This window comes from Herpailurus yagouaroundi, unplaced genomic scaffold (assembly GCF_014898765.1).
Source record: "Herpailurus yagouaroundi ecotype Mexico unplaced genomic scaffold, PumYag 139, whole genome shotgun sequence".
Taxonomy (NCBI): Eukaryota; Metazoa; Chordata; class Mammalia; order Carnivora; family Felidae; genus Herpailurus; species Herpailurus yagouaroundi.
In genome coordinates, this window is record NW_024412394.1 from 83,412,937 (window position 1) to 83,433,963 (window position 21,027).

Sequence of the window (21,027 nt, forward strand, 5' to 3'; positions counted from 1 at the left end):
GTAGCATCCCAGATATACTAGTTAGAATTTCTGCAAGTGAAACCAACCACCTTATATATAATATGGGGATGAGATGGTTTTGGAAGCATCTCTTGTCAGAGGCATGGCTCAGAGCTGGTTTCATTTCTCACTAGTAGATATGACTTCTGTAATACTCCATCCAAAGCAATATGTACAATATATTTTTAAAAATCTGAGGGGCGCCTGGGTGGCGCAGTCGGTTAAGCGTCCGACTTCAGCCAGGTCATGATCTCACGGTCTGTGAGTTCGAGCCCCGTGTCGGGCTCTGGGCTGATGGATCAGAGCCTGGAGCCTGTTTCTGATTCTGTGTCTCCCTCTCTCTCTGCCCCTCCCTCGTTCATGCTCTGTCTCTCTCTGTCCCAAAAATAAATAAACGTTGAAAAAAAAATTTTTTTTTTTAAAATAAAAAAAAAAATAAAAATCTGAGTGTTTATAATCTATACACTGAATAAGCATCTGGGAAATATAATTGAGGCAGAATAGTTGACAAATCTACAAGTCAGTGATAATTACAGGTAAGTACTTTAAAGGTAGATAATATGGACCTACTTCATTTAAATATATTTACATAATATTTATAATGCAATTTTGATATATGAAAAAAGAATTTCCAGGTTAGTGTTTTTCCTAAGATTGGTTGAATACAAAAAGACTAAGAAATGTTAGTTCATATGTATTTGATATTGTCTGTTCTTGGCTTGTCATGTATAATTGTGTCATATAAAAATGTCCAAGCCAAGCAAAGATAATTTAGCTATGTAAAAGTAGCATGAAAGCTAAGAAAGATTATTTAAGGTCACATAACATAGCCAATTAGAGTTTCTGTTTGTCAATTCTGGGGTTAATCACAGTGGAATAGCACTTTTACTTAGCTAATCCACATCGCCTCCATTTTCAAAAAAAAAACTGAAAAACCACACCTTGTTCTCAGAAAAGATTTAATAACTAAGAGCTGGAATGAGATTGAAAAGCCAAGTTGTATTTCTCATATTAAAATTAAAAGCATTAGACAAGGGGCAAAAACACTAGACTTTGTTGAATCAACTATCTAAATTCTTGTGTTAATTCTACCACTGAACTCCTCTGGGGAAAACAAAAGCTGTCTTTTTAAATATGCCTATTTAAACGCTAACAATATTTTTATTTAAATAGTAATTAATAATAACAACAACTAAATACAAAGGTGAGCACATGCTTCATATGTGCTAAGCATAGGAAACTCTGGCCTACAAAGACAGCAGAAGTAATTCATTCAACAAAAATAATTTGAGCATCAAAGCATCATAGGAGACACTCAGAAGGAGAAAAGAAAGAAAAAAAAAAAGACTCCACCCTAGCACTTTAGATTCATGGTCTAACAGAGAAGGAAGGAATATTAAGAGATAAAAAAATGAATATATTTATTAACCATCTATGGCTAGTTATCTACTATGAGATGAGTTCTTGGTTGGCTTTTGTAGCCATAAGAAACTAAGAAAGAGATGGGGTGCCTGGATGGTTCAGTCGGTTCAGCGTCCGACTTTAGCTCAGGTCATGATCTCACAGTCCGTTCCGTGAGTTTGAGCCCCGCGTCAGGCTCTGTGCTGACATCTTGGAGCCCGGAGCCTGTTTAAGATTCTGTGTCTCCCTCTCTCTCTGACCCTCCCCTGCTCATGTTCTGTTTCTCTGTGTCTCAAAAATAAATAAACATTAAAAAAATTTAAAAAAAAAAACAAAGAGAGAAAACGTAGCTTGAAAAATAAATGGAAAGATGATGAGCCATGGAAAGCATTCTAAGTAGTGTGCTGAAATAATAAACATAATTTTTTGAAATCAAAAGACTTTGGGTCAGTTGAGATCTTTGAAAGCCAGTTAACCTTTTTGAACCTCAGGTTTCTCATCTGAGAAATGGGAACAATAGTAATACCTAGCTCTGTCTTATAATTGTAGGGAGGATCAAATGAAATAATGCCTGCAGAAGGGCTCTGGAAACTGCTAAGAACCATGAATATGCTACAGCCTTGAATACACATTTAGGTGGGGAAATGACGTGAGTGGAGACCCAGAGGCCCTGTGAGCCTGGTGTATGGGAGGAGTGCTGACAGTAAGAAAGCTAGTTTGGCTGTACTGGAAGACTTACTGGGAGTAACGTGAAGTCAAGCTAATAGATACAATTGGGGTCAAATGGTCTTGTTTGCAATCTTAAAACACTATTTGGCGTTATTTCAGTGGCCAATGTAAAAGCACTCTAAGCTCTTACAGTTGAGGGGAGAGAGGGCAAACAAAGCTAAATTGTTTTCTGCCAAAACTATGCAAAAGGACCAAATAAGGAAGAACAGATCATATAGTAAAAAAGAAAAAAAAAACTACAGCATTTTAGAAATGATTTGATAACAATTTGTGCTAGAATATTATCTATGATCATGGAAAGGAAGGACTTTGTGATGACAGACAGAATTAACTTGGCTGAATAGTTGACTTGTTGCTAAAGTGAAATATTCCAGAAAAACACCCAAAATCTCGTATCGTTGTTGGGCCACAAATAGCAATGGAAAATCGAAAAATAACATTATGTTAAATGTTTAAGGGAAGAAATATATTCCATATTAATGGATTGGAAGAATTAATATTGTTAAAATGTCCATACTACCCAAAGCAATCTACAGATTCATTGCAATTCCTATCAAAATACCAACAGCACTTTTTACAGATTTAGAACAAATAATACTCAAATTTGTATAAAACTACAAAAGATCTTGAATAGCCAAAGCAATCTTGAGAAAGAAGAACAAAGTTGGAGGTATCATAATTCCAGATTCCAACATACACTACAAAGCTGTAGTAATTAAAACAGGATATGGGGTGCCTGGGTGGCTCTATCAGTTAACCATCTGACTTTGACTCAGGTCATGATCTCATGGTTTGTGAGTTCAAGCCCAGCATCAGGCTCTCTGCTGTCAGCACACAGCCTGCTTCAGACCCTCTGTCCCTCTCTCTCTCTGCCCCTACCCTGCTCACTCTGTCTCTCTCAAAAATAAATAAACATTAAAAAAAGTTTGATACTGGCATAAAAATAGACACGTATATCAATAGAAGAGAATAGGGAGCCCAGGAATAAACCCATGCTTATATGGTCAATTAATCTATGTCAAAGGAGGCAAGAATATACAAAAGAGGGAAGACCATCTCTTCAATAAATGCTTCTGGGAAAATTGGACAGCTATATGCAAAAGAATAAAACTGAACCACTTTCTTATACCATACACAAAAATAAACTCAAAATGGACTAAAGACCTAAATGTGAGACCTAAAACTATAAAACTCCTAGAAAATAACATAGACAGTAGTTTCTTTGAGTGCAAATCAAAACCACAATGAGATATCACCTTATACTTGTCAGAATGGCTAGAATCAAAAAGATAAGAAATAACAAGTGTTGGAAAGAATGTGGAGAAAAAGGAACCCTCATGAACTGTTGGTGGGAATTTGAATTGGTGCAGTGACTGTGGAAAATAGTATGGAGATTCCTCAAAAATTAAAAATAGAAATTCCATATGATCCAATATTTCCACTACTGAGTATTCACCCAAAGAAAACAAAAACACTAATTTGAAAAGATATATGCACCCCTATGTTTATGGCAGCATTATTTACAGTAACTAAGATATAGATGCAACCCAAGTGTCCACCCATAGATGAATAAAGAAGACGTGGTATATATACAGTAGAATAATACTCGGCCATACAAAAAGATGACATATTGACATTTTTGACAACATGTATGAACCTACAGGGTATTATGCTACATGAAATAAGTCAGAGAAATACAAATGTCATATTATTTCACTTTTATGTGCTATCTAAAAACAAACAAACAAATGAATAAACAAACAAACAAAAAAAAACAGAGTCAGACCTATTAATACAGAGAACAAACTGATAATTGCCAGAGGGGAGCATGGTGGTGGGGAGGGCAAAACGGATGAAAGACAGTGAGAGATACAGGCTTCCAGTTATGGAATGAATAAGTCACAGAAACAAAAAACAAAAGGTTCAGCATAGGGAATATAGGCAATGGTATTATAATAGTGCTACCTGGTGACAGATGGTAGCTACAGTTGTGGTGAGTACAGCAGAACATATAAACTGGTCGAATCACTATGTTGCACACCTGAAACTAATGCAACATTGTGCCAGTGATACTCAAAAATAAATGAATAAACAAACAATTAAGTACATACATACATACATACATACATACAAAGCTTAAGGGAGTAGACAGCTAAGAGTCAGTGAACAAGAAGAACTGGAAAAATAATAGTTTGCTTTAATTAAAGTTTGAGCAAAATAAAAACACTGAAGTCCTGGGGCGCCTGGGTGGCTCAGTCGGTTGAGCGGCCGACTTCGGCTCAGGTCATGATCTCGCGGTCCGTGAGTTCGAGCCCCGCGTCAGGCTCTGTGCTGACAGCTCAGAGCCTGGAGCCTATTTCAGATTCTGTGTCTCCCTCTCTCTGACCCTCCCCCGTTCATGCTCTGTCTCTCTCTGCCTCAAAAATAAATAAAAGTTAAAAAACAATAAAAAAAAATACTGAAGTCCTTAAAAAAATTGATGTCACGAGTATGGAGTTAATAAAGGAAATGCTGAAAAACTTTGACTTATTAGTATGAGAGAGAAAGGGTATAGGATATGTCTAGATAAAGGGGAGTTGGTAAGAATGAGAACACTTACAAAATAAATGATGAGAAACAAGGAACAATAAGTAAAGAATACTACTTTTTCAGTTATTTTAGTAAGTAGAAAAATTTTATAATACTAAAATCATTAAAATGTTCATAATTAATAAAAAAGAAGCCCTTGAGTGAATCTTTAAAAGCACTGAGATAACAAACTGCAATGTTGTTCATTGTGTGCATAGACAAAGATAAGGAATCAGGGAAAACAGGAAATTAAAGAAAGAAGTTCCCAGGAGGCACCAAAAGATGAGATCAATTCTTCTGATTTGTTTTGTTTGGAATATAAAACTTCCCTGTTCCTTTCTCTCTTTCCTGCTGAATAATGCCCTTTTTTTCACAGTGGCACCTCAAGGTGGGTAGGGGCATTTGGAGAAGAAACAAAGCAGGCATTGCCCCCCTCTTTAGCAGAGGGGGACAAATCCACAATGTGCCCAGGTAGCATTGATCATTGTGGAGGTCAGAGGACAGGGGAGCTTGGTGAGGTGGAACTTGGGGCTCTCACAAGGGATCAGATATTTAAGTAGGAGGAGAACTAATTTTTATAGAATGCTTATTATACATTCAACATCTTTCTACCAGCTTTACATATATCTTAGTGAGATAAAGAGTACTATTCTCATTCTTTGAAAAACCTCACAGAGGTTAAATAACTTGCCAAAAGTCAAGTGCTTAGTAAACAGCAAATAAATAAAGATTTAAATGTGGATATGTCAGACTCTAAAGTCTTAATCTTTCTCTATTCCACTCTTTCCTTAACTATAAAATAAAATTGTGAGACCAGATATTCCCTAAGACCCTTTCCAACTCTGACATTTTCTGCATTTCCATTGTCTAACTATGTCATTGGACAACTCACCTTATTCTTTCATTGCTGGAGAAGTAGGGTGTTAAAATGGGCCCTTTGACCCATACTTCCAGTGCCTGATTTTCCTCAACATCCTTTACTTTCTCCTGAATGCCTCATCATCACACTTCTTTCATTTAAAAATGCATTCTTGGGGTTCCTGGGTGGCTCGGTTGGTTGAGCGTCCAACTTCAGCTCATGTCATGATCTCATTGGTTCATGAGTTTGAGCTCTGCGTTGGGCTCTGTGCTGACAGCTCAGAGCCTGGAGCCTGCTTCGGATTCTATCTCCCTCTCTGGCCCTCTCTGCCCCACCTCCGCTTGTGCTCTGCCTCTCTCTGTCACTCAAAAATGAATAAATGTTAAAAAAAATTGTTTAATGCATTCTTAACTTAGTAAATACAGCATATTTAATTTTGAAAAAAAAATGTCTGAATCTTTGCCTATTCTGGAAAAAGGACTAGCAGGGTTAGACATTAAATGAGAAATGATTCAAACAGTAATGGACATATGTTGGGAAATTCAAGTGATATTATTTCCTTTTTTTTTTCTTTTACTCCAGAGGTATATAATACCCAAAGTATGTTTTAGGATTCTGTATTCTGCAAAACAATTTTAAAAATAAATCAAATCTACAAAATTATGGAGTCAGAAGAAATTTCATGAGAATCTACCCTAGGCCTTGCATTTTATAGAGGAAATGACCAAGCCACAGAAACTTTGAGGCAATAAGTATTCAGTAAACACACAGGCTTTAGAATGAGAATGTCAAAAATAAATTTTGGCTTTTAGATATTAAAAACGGGGGGAAGGACACCTGGGTGGCTCAATTAGTTAAGCTTTCGACTCTTGATTTCGGCTCAGGTCATGATCTAATGGTTTGTGAGATTGAGCCCCATGTTGGGTACTGCACTGACAGTGTGGAGCCGACTTGGGATACTCCTCTCCCTTTCTCTCTTTCTCTCTCCCCCTCCCATGCTCACACTCATGAGCTCACTCTCTCTCTCTCTCAAAATAAATAAATAAACATTTTTAAAAGGACTAAATTATGGCTTTTAAAACCAATGGTTTCTGTGGGATTCTCTGATTCACAGTCAACTCATCTGTAATATGGGGATCATTATAGTACCTACCTGATAAAGTAGTTAAGATGATTAAATAATTTAATGTATACAAAGCACTTACCATGGTACCTAACTGTGCAATAAAAGTTATTGTTATTACTACTGTCATCATTATTATCATCATTATCATCATCAGCCTTATTATTCAGGGGAAAGTCAGAGGCAAAACTCAAACCTAGGTCTCATGAGTCCTATTTCAGTATTTTTTCACTTTAGTTCAAGATACTGCACGGAATTTTAAGTTAACAATATTGCACATGAGTGTGGTTTGAAAACTATCTTCTTCTTGGGTACCTCTCTCAACACTAGAAAGTCTGTCTTCATAAACATCACCATATATGTACTTTCTACAATCCTACCCTTACCACAGTCAATGATGATGAATGTCCTGATGAAAAGGCAATAATTCTTCATCACAAGTGCAAAAAGCAATATTACAGAGCTGATATGAATAAATAAACAATAATTTGAAGACAAATTGAAGCTGCCATTTTTCAACAGTCTGGGTGTCTGTGGCACAACTGTTCTCTAATCCCACCCACCACCATCCCCCCACCGCCCCACTGTCTTCACATGGTAATAATGATAACTCCCATTGGAAACTGCTATCCGGTTTTTAGAAGAGCCTTCATTCACATCTTCCCATATAATTCTCACACTCTGCTGTGCTGTAGGAAGAGAAGGAATTATTGTCTCATTTTATGGATGAGTAGAGTAAAGCTAAGGAGTGACTTATACAAGGCAGCCCTTTTGGTAAGCAGCTGAGCCTGTACTCAAACCCAGAAATTCTGACTCCTGGTGTGTATGTGCTCTTCTTGCTATAGAAAGCACACTCCCCTCAGTTTGACTACTTGCAAGACAAAGTGATTTTTATGTTCAGATCGTGTTCAAATACAAAAGAGCTGCCAAGGGAATTCTTAGAGTAACTGACATGCACTAGCATCCTATGAAATAAGATAATAGACCTATAGAAATATCAGTCTGGTTTTCTGGACGGCTGGTAGTTCCATCATTGCTGGAAAGAATTAGGTACCTGTGAAGATAACACTAAGAATCCTTCTTTAGTGCTTAGAAGCATACCTAGTAAACTTTCCAGTGAAAAAAAGAAACCTGACATAGCAAGCGAGCAATGGTCATCTTTCTAAGTTGTTATCAAGACTTCTGTGCAACATCTGATTCTGCAATCTGTCATTGCTCAAAGCCAAGAAATGAAGAGACAGTGGGAGTCAAGTTCTTTGTAGAAAGCAGTGTGGTTGTTGGGGGCTTTGTTCCCTTACTTCTGCCAAATGGGATGGGACTCTGGCAGCAACACTTTGGATAAATCGCGAAAACAGTTCTAAGGGCCAAGAAATTACTTCATAAGGGAGAGGGAAGGAGAAAGAGAAGGAGGTGCTGGATCCCTGGAGCAATCAATTTATGTGCTGCGGTATGACATTTGATTAACTTTATTTGACTTTTATAACTTCAAATTCTATTGGTCACAAAATATCCAGCATTTTATTTTACTTTTATTATACATATATATATTCCTAGAGACAGAAAGAGCATGAGTGGGGAGAGGGGCAGAGGGAATGAGAGAGAGAATCTTAAGCAGGCCCCATGCTGAGCATGGAGCCTGATTCAGGACTTGATCCCATGACCCTGGGATCATGACCTAAGTTGAAATTAAGAGTCGGACACTCAACTGACTGAGCCACACAGGTGCCCCAATACCCAGTATTTTAAAGATCTCTGACTCACTTTCTAACCTGGTGACCTGGTTCCTTTTGTTAAGTAGCATTGGCTTTGGGGCGCCTGGGTGGCGCAGTCGGTTAAGCGTCCGACTTCAGCCAGGTCACGGTCTCGCGGTCCGTGAGTTTGAGCCCCGCGTCAGGCTCTGGGCTGATGGCTCAGAGCCTGGAGCCTGTTTCTGATTCTGTGTCTCCCTCTCTCTCTGCCCCTCCCCCGTTCATGCTCTGTCTCTCTCTGTCCCAAAAATAAATAAACGTTGAAAAAAAAAATTAAAAAAAAAGTAGCATTGGCTTTAATTTTTTTAATTCTTCAAGTCTAATTCAGTTTTCAATATCCAGATAAAATAATCACAGCAGGTTATAGGGAAGAAATGTTGAATTTGAATAAGGAGATTTGAATTAGGGTCCTGGCTTTGTTATTACTTAATTGACAGCTGTATCAAGTTTATTTGTATCAGGCTACTTTTACTCCCCAGGAGCTCAGTTTTCTCCTTTGTTCAGAAAAAAAAAAAATGTTCATTCCTAATTTCTAAGGCTTTAATATTTTCTATAATTCTATGACTTTCTGACTTCCAAACAACCTGAAGGAATTCTTATGTTGGCAAACTGAGGTAGTATTTCTAAGTACAATACACTCTCCTTGCACTCTGATAGGAAAATAAAAGAACCTAGCATCTACAGCACATATAGCTACAGCTGTGTTTTATTTCAAAGTATTCCAATCCAGGTGAATTAAATAAACAGAAACAAAATCAATGAAGATATTATGTATATGTTCATATCTTGCTTTAATTGACAATTTGGAAGAATATATAAAATAATATGGAAAAATTTTAATATAAAAAATTAACATAAGGAAATTGTGAGTATAAGGTCAAGACCATAAGGAAAGACAGAGCAAATACATGAATAGATTGATAAAACCTATATTGTTATTAACATTGACATTCATGTTACTCCCCAAACTATGTTTTCCCCATGCTTAACAATCACAAACTTTTGCATGGGGTAGTGAAGCTATATTTATTATATTCAAAGTCATATATTTTCAATTATTTGTAGTCTTTTCTTACAAAATATCCATCTCAGTCAGGAAAAGCCCTATCATACACTTATTTCCTAGGGCCTAGATCATATTTGAAGCACTCAGGATTAGACAATTCCACATGTCCTATGAAAACAATGTATTCTCTAAACTTTTTAATGCATATATCTCTGATCCACACTGAAATAAGTTTTAAATCCAAGGTCTGGATCTTTATTGAATTGGTTCTTAAAATATAACTCCCGATGTATGTTACTAGCTGATTCTTTTGACTGTACTATTAATTTAGAAGATACAAATCAAGTAAAAGCTTGATGGCCATCTGGTGGAGATCTTACAGAAGGTGTTCATACTTTGGGCAGAGTCTGGCTTCTTTTCATAAAAGCTGGTGAAAACTGGGTGTGGACTTCAACCTTGTGAACCAGTTCTCAGGCATAAGAGAGAATCCAGGAGGCCTGGCTGGATCAGATTTGTTTTGCAGAGCACTGGACAACAGATGTAAGCCAAGGAGCAAGTACTAGTATTATCACAGGGATTACCAGTCACTACCAAAAGAATATTATTAAACAGAATATTCAAAAAAGAAATGTAAACACATAGCCAGGAAAGAAGGCAAAAAGTCAGGAGCTAAAGGGATCATGAATTGGTCGGAAATCAGAGTGGAAGGTGCGATGTAGTGAAATGTTTATGATATTGCTATATTGGATGTGAATGAATTAAGCAAGTCTGTCAGAATCTTCTTTTTTGTGTGTGGGGGGAGGGTGGGAGAAGTGGATATTGAGTGGTAGGTAGATTAATCAGTTTAAAGGAGCATTTGGCTGTATGTTGCCACTGTAGTTATCCAGTAGAGAAGACAAAAATGTCAATTCCTCTTAAGATGTTCTGAACCATCTGAGGTCACCTTAGTATCACTGTTCTGGCAGAAAAGGAAAAGGCTTCTCAGACCCTTCAATGATTTATGCATAGAATATCTAGAGAAGAGGCACAGTTTTGCCCAATTTTGTTTTGAGCTACAGGGTTTTGAGCTAAATGGGTCTCTTCCATTTTTCCATATCTTGAGCACAGAGGCACTTTCTATCATTTTTCCAGAATATCTTTTCAAGGATATTTGTAACACAAAAAGTCTTGAAAGATGAAGACAATGTTTCCCACCAAAGCAAAGAGCTGATTTGCCTATCATCTTGTATAATAAAAAGCATGTTTATCTTCAGAGTAAAAGACAGGAATAGTTGTTATCTATTATAAAAGAGAGGGAGGGAGACAAACCATAAGAGACTCTTAAATACAGAGAACAAACTGAGGATGGATGGGGCAGTGAGGGAGAGGGGGAACTGGGTGATGGACATTGAGGAGGACACTTGTTGGGATGAGCACTGGATGTTGTATGTAAGTGATGAACCATGGGAATCTACCCCAAAAACCAACAGCACACTTTACACACTGTATGTAACCAATTTGACAATAAATTATGTTTTAAAAAAAAAGATTCAGGTTCCCTATTCTCAGAATACCTCTAGTTTAAAACCAGCTGCTGCATGAACAGACATTACCTAATCTTTGCACTGTCTTTTGGGAATGGGGATATGAGGAACCAGCACAAGAAAATGCTGATACTCTGGTTTTTGTTATCACTGATAATAAGATCTTTTGTTTCTGAACCAGGAGTCTTGTATCTTCTGCCAGAATCTATGTAACATGTTTGCTTGCAAGGAGTACAAAATCACAAAGAAAATAAAAATAATTAAAAATAGCTTACTTATAAAAGAGTTATCTTGAGAGGAGCCAAGATGGCAGAACAGTATGGAAGTTTTTTGTGTGTCTCGCATACATGAAATACAGCAAGACCAACACTAAACCATCCTACACACCTAGAAAACTGACTGGAGGATTAACACAACAATCTGCACAACCTAAACCACAGAATTCAGCAGGTACGCGGTGTGAAGAGGTGAATTTGGGGAGCGAGAAGGCACGGAGGGTAGGGAACCGCTTTTGCAGGCGAAGAGAGGAAAGAGAATGGGGAGGGGGGGAGAACATGGGAAAAGCACCCCTCCCCAAAAGCATCTGGAGAGACATTGGAAAATTCGAAACAGCCACAGGGACTAAACTAAAAAGGGAGAAAGGAGAAAAGAGAGGGTTTAAATTCCATTAAGACTGTAAACAAGGGGAGCACAAAGGCTGCAACTCCTCAGCTCAATACCAGGCAGTGCTCTAGTGGGAAGGGTGAATCCCCAGGAACAGAGTGGGGCCAGGATGTTCTTGGGCACATGGGGAAAAGTGACTCCACTGCTGGAAGGGCATTTGGTAGAGACTGTTCCAAGCCACCTAGTCCCAGCAGACCCCAGAAAATGGCCACATTTGCTGGTCCTGGAACAAAGTTGTTAGGGTGAAGCCTGGTGTGTGTTGTGTGTGTGCCAGATATGTGTTGTGATTTTCCATAATCCCTGAAACACTGCTGCTACACTATCTCGGGAACTTTTTCTGGGGCAGGCTGGCACCTGGCCGCAGTCTCAGGGCACTGGCAACAACAGGGTCCAGCGGGCGTACCTGGGTGCAGCCGCTATTCGGCCATTGCTCATTCAGCCATTGCTCAGTGAAACCCTCCCACAGAGGGGCAGAATGGGTCAAAGCTGCAGTCCTTCAGAAGTAAGGGGCCAGAGAAAACCAACGCATCTGAGAAGAATCTCGGGAGAGAGGTACTGCTTCAGGCCTGGTCATGGAGAATGAAAAAGTGGGGAGTGGACAAAAGTTGAAGACAGAGGACAAGTGCCCGATTGCTGATCCGGGAGAACAGACTGGGTAGCTAGGTGGCGCCATTTTCACTGCTCCCACGCATGCATATACACACTGAGGAGCCGCAACAATCCACCCCAGTAGGATAGCAGCGCCATCTAGTGGACAGCGGAGCTGTTACACTGAGCCCCACCCAACTAGGCCAACTTCGCTCTTCAAGAACACAAGTCACACCACCAGCTTAGTTTATAAAGTGCTACATAGACTGACTTCTAGGGGAAAACAAAGTAATTTCAGTCCTACTTTAATGGGTTAGCAGGTTCTTCAATTGTGTTTCTTTTTTTTTCTTTTTCTCATTGAATACAGAAAGAGAACAAATTCATTATTATTTTTATTTTTCTTGAATAAAGAGAAAAAATTCATTTTTATTTTCAATTTTTATTAAAAATATTTTTCTTACTATTTTTATTTTTTATTTTTATTTTTTTATTTCTTTTTATTACTATATTTTTTACTTTTGTAATTTTTTTCAAATTCTATTTTACTTCCATCATTTTATTTTAGTCTACTACAGTGTATTCACTTTGTCAAATTTTCAAAAGATTTCCTTTTTTTCTTTTTTTTAATCTTTTCTTTTTGTTTCTTTTCTTTTTTCTTGAATACAGAAAAAGAAAATAATTCATATTTCTTTCTAATTTTTATTAAAAATATTTTCTTTAATTTTTTTCTACTATATTCTTTACTTTTGTGTATATTTTTTCAAATTCTATTTTACCCCCATGATCTCATTTTAGTCTAATTCAGTGTATTCATTTTTTCATTCTCAAATGATTTCCTTTTTTTTTGTCTCCCCCCCCTCTTTTTTTCTCTAATCTGTCAAACCACTCAACACCCAGACCAAAACACACCTAGGATCTAGCATCATCTATTCTATATTTGTGTGTGTGTGTGTGTGTGTCTAATTTTTAATTTTAATATTTTTTAATTTTAATTTTTTATTTCAATTTTTCTACTCAGTTATTCTTTTTCTCCCTTAAAAATGATGAAATGAAGGAATTCACCCCAAAACAAAGAGCACAAAGAAATGACACCCAGGGATTTAACCAACGCAAATACAAGCAAGATGTCTGAAACATAATTTAGAATCACGATAATAAGAATACTAGCTGGAGTCAAAAATAGATTAGAATCCCTTTCTTCAGAGATAAAAGAAGTAAAAATGGCCAGAATAAAATTAAAAACGCTATAACTGAGCTGCAATCAAAGATGGATACAGCAGAGGCAAGGATGGATGAAGCAGAACAGAGAATCAGCGATACAGAGAACAAACTTATAGAGAATAATGAAGTAGAAAAAAAGAGGAAGATTAAGGCAAAAGGCCATGATTTAAGAAGTAGAGAAATCAGTGACTCATTAAAAAGGAACAATATTAGAATCACAGGGGTCCCAGAAGATGAAGAGAGAAAAACAGGGGTAGAAGGGTTGTGTGAGTAAATCATAGTGGAAAACTTTCCTAACCTGGGGAAAGACACAGACATCAAAATCCAGGAAGCACAGAGAACACCCATTAGATTCAACAAAAACTGACCATCAACAAGGCATATCATAGTCAAACTCACAAAATACTCAGGCAAGGAGAGAATCATGAAAGCAGCAAGGGAAATATAGTCCCTAACCTACAAGAGAAGACAGATCAGGTTTGCAGCAGACCTGTCCACAGAAACCTGGCAGGCCAGGAAGAAATGGCAGGACATATTCAGTGTGCTGAATCAGAAAAATATGCAGCCAAGAATTCTTTATCCAGCAAGGCTGTCATACAAAATAGAAGGAGAGATAAAAAGTTTCCCAAACAAACAAAAATTAAAGGAGTTTCTGACCACAAACCAGCCCGGCAAGAAATTTTAAGGGGGACTCTCTGAGGGGAGAAAAGATGAAAACAAATAACATACCAATAAATAAATACCAAAAGTAACAAAGATTAGAAAGGACCAGAGAACACGATCAGAAACTCCAATTCTACAAGCATGATAATGGCAATAAATTCATAACTTTCAGTACTCACTCTAAACATCCATGGACCCAATGCTCCAAACAAAAGACATAGGGTAACAGAATGGATAAGAAAACAATATCCATCTATATATTGTTTACAAGAGACCCACTTTAGACCTAAAGACACCTTCAGATTGAAAATAAGGGGATGGAGAGCCATGTATCAAGCTAATGGTCACCAAAAGAAAGCCAGAGTAGCCATACTTGTATCAGACAATCTAGACTTTAAAATAAAGACTGTATCAAGAGATGCAGAATGGCATTATATCATAATCAAGGGGTCTATCCACCAAGAAGACCTAACAATTGTAAACATTTATGTGCCAAATGTGGAAGCACCCAAAATATAAAGCAATTAATCACAAACATAATGAAACTCATCAATAGTAATACCATAATAGTAGGAGACTACAACACCCCACTCACAGTAATGGATAGAAATTCTCATCAAAAAAACAACAGGGAAACAATGGCTTTGAATGATACACTGGCCCAGATGGACTGAACAGATATATTCAGAACATTTCATCCTTAAGCAGCAGAATATACATTCTTCTCCAGTGCACATGGAATAGACCAGATACTGGGACACAAATCAGTCCTAAGTAAGTACAAAAAGATAGAGATCACACCGTGCATATTTCCAGACCACAATGCTATGAAACGAGAAATCAACCACAAGAAAAATTTGGAAAGGTAACAAATACTTGGAGACTGAAGAACATCCTACTAAAGAATGAATGGGCCAACCAAGCAGTTAAAGAAGAAATTAAAAAGAGGAAGTCAATGAAAATGATAACACCACAACCCAAGACCTCTGGGACGCAGCAAAGGTGGTCATAAGAGGAAAGTATACAGCAATCCAGGTCTTCCTAAAGAAGGAAGAAAGATCCCAGATACACAACCTAACCTTACGCCTTAAGGAGCTGGAAAAAGAACAGCAAATAAAACCCAAAACCAGGAGAACACAGGAAATAATAAAGATTAGAGCAGAAATTAATGCTATCAAAACCAAAAAAAAACAAAAAACAAAAAACAGTAGTACAGATCAATGAAACCAGAAGCTGGTTCTTTGAAAGAATTAACAAAATTGATAAACCACTAGCCAGTTTGATCAAGAAGAAAAAGGAGAGGACCCAAATAAGTAAAATCAAGAATGAAAGAGGAGAGATCACAACCAACACAACAGAAATAAAAACAATAATAAGAGAATATTATGAGCAATTATATGCCAATAAAATGGGCAATCTGGAAGAAATGGAAAAATTCCTAGAAACATATACACTACCAAAACTGAAATAGGAAGAACTAGAAAATTTGAACAGACCCATAACCTGTAAGGAAATCAAATTAGTAATCAAAAATCTGCCAAAAAACAAGAGTCCAGGGCCAGATGGCTTTCCAGGGGAATTCTACCAAACATTTAAGGAAGAGTTAACACCTATTCTCTTTAAGCTGTTCCAAAAAAAAGAAATGGAAGGAAAACTTCCAAAGTCTTTCTATGCAGCCAGCATTACCTTGAGACCCCACTAAAAAGGAGGCAGAGACTCCACTAAACCAGACAGAGACCCCACTAAAAAGGAGAACTATAGACCAATTTCCCTGATGAACATGGATGCAAAAATCTTTAACAAGATATTAGCCAACCGGATCCAACTATACATTAAAAAAATTATTCACCACAACCAAGTGGGATTTATACCTGGGATGCAGAGCTGGTTCGATATCCACAAAACAATCAATGTGATTTATCACATCAATAAAAGAAAGGACAAGAACCATATGATGCAGAGAAAGCATTTGACACAATACAGCATCCTTTCTTGATAAAAACCCTCAAGAAAGTAGGGATAGAAGGAGCATACCTCAAGATCATAAAAGCCATATATGAACGACCCAATGTTAATATCATCCTCAATGGGGAAAAACTGAGAGCTTTCCCCCTAGGGTCAGGAACAAGACGGATGTCCACTCTCGCCACTGTTATTCAACATAGTATTGGAAGTCTCAGTCTCTGCAATCAGACAACACAGAGAAATAAAAGGCATCCAAATCAGCCAAGAGGAGGTCAAATTTTCACTCTTCACAGATGACTTGATACTCTATATGGAAAACCCGAAAGATTCCACCAAAAAACTGCTAGAATTGATTGATGAATTCAGCAAAGTTGCAGGATATAAAATCAATGCACAGAAATCAGTTGCATTCCTATACACCAACAATGAAGCGACAGAAAGAGAAACCAAGGAATTGATCCCATTTACAGTTGCACTAAAAACCATAAAATACCTAGGAATAAATCTAACCAAAGAGGTGAAAAATCTGTACACTGAAAACTATAGAAAACTTATGAAAGAAACGGAAGAAGACACAAAAAAATGGAAAAATATTCCCTGCACCTGCAAAGGAAGAACAAATATTGTTAAAATGTCGATACTACTCAAAGCAATCTACATATTCAATGCAATCCCTATCAAAATAACACTAGCATTCTTCACAGAGCTAGAACAAACAATCCTAAAATTTGTATGGAACCAGAAAAGACCCTGAATAGCCAAAGCAATCTTGAAAAAGAAAACCAAAGTAGGAGGCATCACAATCCCAGACTTCAAGCTATACTACAAAGCTGTAATCATCAAGACAGTATGGTACTGGCACAAGAGCAGACACTCAGATCAATGGAACAGAATAGAGAATCCAGAAATGGACCCACAAACGTATGGCCAACTAATCTTTGACCAAGCAAGAAAGAATATCCAATGGAATAAAGACCATCTCTTCAGCAAGTGGTGCTGGGAAAACTGGACAGCAACATACAGAAGAATGAACCTGGACCATTTTCTTACACCATATACAAACTCAAAATGGATGAAAGACCTCAATGTAAGAAAGGAAACCTTCAAATTCCTCAAAGAGAAAGCAGGCAAAACCTCTTTGACCTTGGCTGCAGCAGCTTCTTACTCAACACGTCTCTGGAGGCAAAGGAAACAAAAGCAAAAATGAACTACTGGGTCCTCATCAAAATAAAAAGCTTCTGCACAGTGAAGGAAACAATCAGCAAAACTAAAAGGCAACTGACAAAATGGGAGAAGATATTTGCAAACGACATATCAGATAAAGGGTTAGTATCCAAAAGCTATAAAGAACTTATGAAACTCAACACCCAAAAAACAAACAATCCAGTGAAGAAACAGGCAAAAGACATGAATAGACACTTTCTCCAAAGAAGACATCCAGATGGCCAACCAACATGAAAAAATGCTCAACATTACTCATCATCAGGGAAATACAAATCAAAACCACAATGAGATACCACCTTACACCTGTCGGAATGGCTAACATTAACAACTCAGGCTACAACAGATGTTGGCGAGGATGCGGAGAAAGAGGATCTCTTTTGTATTGCTGGTGGGAATGCAAGCTGGTGCAGCCACTCTGGAAAACAGCATGGAAGTCCCTCAAAAAATTAAAAATATATAGAACTACCCTACGACCCAGTGATTGCAATACTAGGTATTTATCCATGGGATACAGGTATGCTGTTTTGAAGGGACACATGCACCCCCATGTTTATAGCAGCACTATCAACAATAGCCAAAGTATGGAAAGAGCCCAAATGTCCATCGATGGATGAATGGATAAAAAAGATGTGGTGTATATATATATGTGTATGTATATATATATATGTATATATATATATACATATATATATATGTATAAGTATATGTGTATATGTATATATATACACACACAATGGAGTATTACTCAGCTTCAAAAAAATGAAATCTTGCCGTTTGCAACTACGTGGATGGAACTAGAGTGTATTATGCTAAGCAAAATTAGTCAGAAAAAGACAAATATCATATGACTTCACTCATATGAGGACTTTAAGACAGAGAACAGATGAACACAAGGGAAGGGAAGCAAAAATAATATAAAAACAGGGAGGGGGACAAAACATAAGAGACTCTTGAATATGGAGAACAAACAGAGGGTTACTGGAGGGGTTGTGGGAGGGGGGATGGGCTAAATGGGTAAGGGGCAATAAGGAATCTACTCTTGAAATCATTGTTGCACTATATGCTAATTTGGATGTTAATTTAAAAAATAAAATTAATAATAAAGAAAAAAACTACTGAGATAGTTAAAAAAAAAAAAGAAATCCTATGAATTTTCCCCTTTGACTCTGAGTTTCAAAGGATAACCTCAGTTATCCTTGATTTCTACTCCAATTTGCAGTTCATTTTTATTTATGTACTCAAGATGTTCATTTGCTTGGTTCAAATAGTAATAATTTATAATTGTATTATATCAACCTATTGTTTTCCAGTTGTCATATCTACATTTGTCTAGATCAGGATTGTAAGCCTTTTGTTAAAAACTCTGGGAATGAACCATATCTACATGGTGTTTTTTATGAGGTCCCTTGGAACTTTTTTAATCCATTTACTTTTTTGAAAAGCACTTGTTAGAATTTAATGAAATTCCCTCCATGTGGCTTCAAGCCAACACACAGGCATCCTTAATCTTCTCCTTGGCTCTTCTACTGACGAATTTGGCCTTCATGATTACAGGCCATTTTGATAGCTTTCCCTTTCCCAAAACTTTATAGTAGCCTGATCGCACCACATCAATGATAGGAGCAGCTCCATTCTTGTTTTTGACAGCATTTACCCTTGTCTGCTCACTGACCAAGGTTCACAGTTCATCAAGGATGTCAGTTGGGCGGAAGTTCTGGTTCTTCCTTAAGTCATAATGCCTCATGCCAACTTCTCCAAAGTAACCTGGGTGATATTTGCCAACGTTGATCCTGTGGTGATGCATGCCACCAGGATTACCTCAGCCTCTGGGGTGATTCCAGTGCTTGCCAATTTGGCTGTGGCCGTGGTTCACGTGGCCCCAAAGTTTCTGGGTCTTCCCCAGTCTGGATGGCATGTCAGCAGCCCAGACAAAAGAGTTTAATTCATTTTTTTAACGTTATCAGCATTATATCTAGATTGGGGTAGCCACCCTGGAATATAGTTTGAGAAAGATGCAAATGGAGAGGGTGAGAGGTCATAATATGTAAATACGAAAGAAACAACAAAATGAAGGGATTTAAGTCAAATGTCAGACAAATAGGCAAAAAGGGCAGGAAATTCCAGAGAAATCCAGAAGGAGCAAAAGTGACAGGACAGGTCGTGGCCTGAGGCAGACATACTAGTATATCCCAAATTTAGATTATTGTGTCTTATCACTTTAATGTCCCAAACAACTCGATCAATACAAATGCACCACCCTATTCACTTGAGGGAAATTTTGCCAAAACTCAGTAAGTTTCAATTTAAACACATTGCACATATGTTTACATTCAGTAGAGAAATTTGAGAATTTTCATCAGGATATACAAAAATTGAGTCTGGAAGTTTGTGGTCTAACAAGTCCTCCTACTCAAAAACAAAGGCATTATCGCCAAAAAGGCTGTTCCGAGCTCAGAGGAAAGGACTAAGGTTTGAGAGACAATGGGAAATAGTGTGCCTATCCCAACTAATCCCTGTTAAGAGTCAAGCTATCTTCCTGGCCACACCAAAATTGGCCAAGACCAGATTTTTGTGCTTACTTATTAACTTGGTGTCACAAAAAAGATGAAATGTTTATTTCAATAATTACATATTAGAATTCACAGTTTCATTTCTTCAAGACTGCATGATAGGGTCCTGGGTAAGAAGCAGGATTCTCATTTCTATCAATGAAGTGTTCCCCTAGAATTTACATTTGAAACTAATTTCCTTTTAGTTTATAATTGTTTACTCTCTTCTATTCGTGCAATAAAAGTCATTGATCACCTACTATATTTAAAGCACTTTCCTTACCACAGAGTACCAAATGATGAATAAAACAAAATCCCTGCCCTAAAGGAACTTAAAGTAGGCAGTTATCTTTGGAAACAGACCATCAGAGAAGCACACTCAAATTGCCACTCCAACAAAAATATTTAGGTTGTTAGTTGGTTTAACTTGCTACATTTATTAAGTTATTTGACCTATAAAAATTTTTTTAATGTTTATAAATATTATATCTATATAAAATATATTTACATACACATTACTACTCTTTTTGCAAAGTTGAAAGTAAAGCAAAATTACAAGTGGCTAGACTCATTCTTATAATTCATTTTTATTAAATTGTAAGGCACTAGGAATATAAAAACTAGCCTATATTAAAACTAATAGCAATAATAATTTGTGGTTTTGCTGTAACCACTATAATCCTCATCCTCCAGTCATGCACGCAGCACTTTGACTTGGTCACTGTTTTCTGCCCGTGTAAAGGTGCTGCTAAGTGAATTCACCTTGTGAATTCACTGCCATCATGAGGTTTCTATTTCTGAGAAAGTGAATCCAAGGAAAGTATTCCAAGGAAAGTTTCAGATAGCATAACCAAGGTAAACAGATAATAAAGATGTTGAAGTGTCTTCCTTCAGCCATCAAACAGCGTCAGGCAGTCATCTGACTTATTTATTGTTGACAGCCACCTCTATTATTACACACAGGATAATTATTGCATGGATATATCAGGCCATTGCCAAACTGCAACTAAGAACTCTGCATAGATCTACATAGGTGATGCTAGGCCACATGAACAAAAATGGAAAGATCACATCCTAGAATGTACCACTATCCTATTATTCTTTGCTTCAGACAGTAAAGCCACCTTTTGTTCATTCATATACGGTCTGAACTTGATATCCAGCATTGCCCTAGATGGAAAGAAACGGAGTATATGA

The 21,027-nt window shown here is 37.3% G+C and overlaps 1 pseudogene; it reads right to left on the minus strand.

Moving 5' to 3' along the window:
* Positions 1 to 18,445: 18,445 nt before the first annotated feature.
* LOC121030021 (60S ribosomal protein L27a-like) lies at positions 18,446 to 19,196 on the minus strand (annotated as a pseudogene).
* Positions 19,197 to 21,027: the final 1,831 nt, after the last annotated feature.